The 3,579-nt window shown below is 42.1% G+C and overlaps 1 non-coding gene across 1 annotated transcript; it reads left to right on the top strand.

The window, feature by feature from the left end:
• The first annotated feature begins 3,256 nt into the window (after positions 1–3,256).
• LOC138989427 (U6 spliceosomal RNA) lies at positions 3,257–3,362 on the top strand. The gene has a single exon (XR_011465732.1). It is a non-coding gene; the product is annotated as a U6 spliceosomal RNA (small nuclear RNA).
• The last annotated feature ends 217 nt before the right edge of the window (positions 3,363–3,579 follow it).

Here is a 3,579-nt window from a genome sequence, read left to right as displayed (position 1 = left end):
ATAGGAACCAGAGATCAAATTGCCAACATCTGCCGGATCATGGAAAGAGCAAGAGAGTTCCAGAAAAACATCTATTTCTGCTTTATTGACTATGCCAAAGCCTTTGACTGTGTGGATCACAATAAACTGTGGAAAATTCTGAAGAGATGGAAATAACAGACCACTTGACCTGCATCTTGAGAAATCTGTATGCAGGTCAGGAAGCAACAGTTAGAACTGGACATGGAACAACAGACTGGTTCCAAATAGGAAAAGGAGTACGTCAAGGCTGTATATTGTCACCCTGTTTATTTAACTTATATGCAGAGTACATCATGAGAAATGCTAGACTGGAAGAAGCACAAGCTGGAATCAAGATTGCCGGGAGAAATATCAATAACCTCAGATATGCAGATGACACCACCCTTATGGCAGAAAGTGAAGAGGAACTCAAAAACCTCTTGATGAAAGTGAAAGTGGAGAGTGAAAAAGTTGGCTTAAATTCAACATTCAGAAAATGAAGATCATGGCATCCAGTCCCATCACTTCATGGCAAATAGATGGGGAAACAGTGGAAACAGTGTCAGACTTTATTTTTCTGGGCTCCAAAATCACTGCAGATGCTGACTGCAGCCATGAAATTAAAAGACGCTTACTCGTTGGAAGGAAAGTTATGACCAACCTAGATAGCATATTCAAAAGCAGAGACATTACTTTGCCAACAAAGGTCCATCTAGTCAAGGCTATGGTTTTTCCTGTGGTCATGTATGGATGTGAGAGTTGGACTGTGAAGAAGGCTGAGCGCCGAAGAATTGATGCTTTTGAACTGTGGTGTTGGAGAAGACTCTTGAGAGTCCCTTGGACTGCAAGGAGATCCAACCAGTCCATTCTGAAAGAGATCAGCCCTGGGATTTCTTTGGAAGGAATGATGCTAAAGCTGAAACTCCAGTACTTTGGCCACCTCATGCGAAGAGTTGACTCATTGGAAAAGACTCTGATGCTGGGAGGGATTGGGGGCAGGGGGAGAAGGGGACGACAAAGGATGAGATGGCCGGATGGCATCACCGACTCAATGGACATGGGTTTGGGTGGACTCCAGGAGTTGGTGATGGACAGGGAGGCCTGGCATGCTGCGATTCATGGGGTTGCAAAGAGTTGGACACGACTGAGCGACTGAACTGAATTGACTGAAGAGAAGGGTAAAATTGCATTTTCCTGCATGTACTTATCCAGTTTTCTCAGTAAGAGAATGGATCTTAAATGTTCTCAGCATAACAACAAATGCTAACTATGTGAGGTGAAGGATGTGTTAACGGCTCTTCTTATGGTAAACATTTAGCCATATAGCCATGTATCAGATTATCACAGTGTGCACCTTAAACTTACATAATATTATATGCCAATTACATCTCAATAAAACTAGAGAAAAAATATAAATAATTGTTCATTTTAGTGACATTTGGTAACTGCATAGTGAAAACAGAAAAAATGATAAATTCTATTATTCTCATATCTGTGTAATACTATATGTCTACTGTGAAGTCTGCACTTTACAGAAACACAGTTCTACATTCCCCCTCCCCATCCCCCACCCAAATTCTACATTCCAAGGGGGTGATTAACTTGTATATCTTATCGTAAAGTAGAACTGGATCCCAGGATGATAGCAACACAAAGCTTGCTTATTCTAACTAGCATGTTATATATTTATAGAACTTTATTATTATCCTTACCATATATTGTGTTTTAAGGATGAAATAAAAAAGCAGGAGCATTGTTGGCAGTTAATATTGTGTGTGTGTGTGTGTGTGTGTGTGTGTGTGACTTTAAAATATAAACAAGGGACTTCCCTGGTGGTCCAGTGGCTAAGATCCCAGGCACCCAATGCAGGGGGCCTGGCCTCCATCCTTGGTCAGGGGACTACATCCCACATGGTACAACTAAAAAATAAAAAACCTCCCTCATGCCACAACTAAAGCTGCCTCATGAAGCAATGAAGATCCAAGATCCTGCCAAACCTCAGACACAGAGCAGCTAAATAAATAGATAAGTATAAAACATTTGTTATAAATAAAATACAAACAAAAGTAACTACCATATTAGTTTTTAAAATGTCAGCAATGGTATTGACATTTTTACTGTTAGAACTGTGAAACATATAGACAGGAGATAACATCCTCACCTGAGAAATTACGCTAATTGCCTGTCTAATTGGGAAGGCTGAGGATGCAGTGTATTCATATTTGCATTCATGGGTTGGAATTTGAGATGGAGGCTCAAACAGCAAGGTTTACTAACTTTAATCCTTCTGTCTTCTAAGATTGGGGACTGACTGCATGGTAGGTTTTTGCTGCACTTGCCTGAGCTGAGAAGTTTGGCATGTCTTTTTTTTTTTTCCCCGTGGGTGGTGTAGGTGTGTGCATGCTCAGTTGTGTCTGACTCTTTTAAGACCTCATAGACTGTAGCCTGCCAGGCTTCTCTGTCCATGGGATTCTCCAGGCAAGAATATTGGAGTGGGTTGCCATTCTCTTCTCCAGGGGATCTTCGCAACCCGGGGATCGAACCTGGATCTCCTGCATTGCAGGCAGATGCTTTACCATCTGAGCGACCTTAGGAAGCACCTCTAAGATAGAGGCTTTCACAGTTAACAGGGAATTTGAACAGAAAAGCATGAGCAAGGGATGGGCTTTACATGTTTCATTGCTCTGAAGCTAGAGCAGAAAACAAGTTCAAAGATCATTCCAGATGATTCTGGGAAAACTTTTACTCCAAAGTATTGTAAACTTCCACTCTGCTGATGATTGGGATATTTTTGGATAATAAATCTATCCATTCGTATTGATATGTCTTTGACCCTCATACTCTGTTGCAGTTACTTTTGCTGCATAGAAAACTGACCCAATTTTAGCATCTTGAAATAACCACTTGACTAGGGTCACAGGTTTTGTGGGTCAGGAGTCAGACTGGGCTCTGCAGGGGTGGTGGACCTCTCCTTGAGATTTCAGGTCTCATCCTTTGGGCTGGGCTGCCTCAGGGCCTGGGGCTGTCAGCTGGAGTAACTACATTTGTCTTCTTTCTGCAGCTTGGCTTCCTTACAGCTACTGTTCTCTCAGGGTAGTTAGACTTGTACATGGCAGCTCAGGACTTCAAGACCAAGTGTTCTAGTGTTTAATGCCTGTGCTGTGATGCCTTTTATGACCCAGCCTCCAGACTGAGCCCACAGTAGTCTCTTGGTTGAAGGAGTCATAAGCCTGCCCAGATTCAAGAAGTGTGCCCAGTGCTTTCTTTGGCAGCACACACACTAAAATCAGAATGATTCAGAGAAGATTAACATGGCCCCCACACAAGGAAGACATGCAAATTTTCAAGTATTCTATATTTTTTTGCAACTAGAGATTATCATACTAAGTGAAATAAGTCAGAAAGAGAAAGACAAATATCATACGATATCATAAATATGTGGAATCTAAAATATGACATGAATGGACCTATCTATGGGGCTTCCCTGGTGGCTCTGACGGTAAAGAATCCACCTGCAATGCCGGAGATATGGGTTCAATCCCTGGGTCGGGAAGAGCCCCTGGAGAAGGAAATGGCAAC

Source organism: Bos mutus, chromosome 1 (genome assembly GCF_027580195.1).
Source record: "Bos mutus isolate GX-2022 chromosome 1, NWIPB_WYAK_1.1, whole genome shotgun sequence".
NCBI classification, from domain to species: Eukaryota; Metazoa; Chordata; class Mammalia; order Artiodactyla; family Bovidae; genus Bos; species Bos mutus.
Note: the sequence above shows the minus strand (reverse complement) of the source record. Positions and strands in the feature narration are given on the sequence as shown.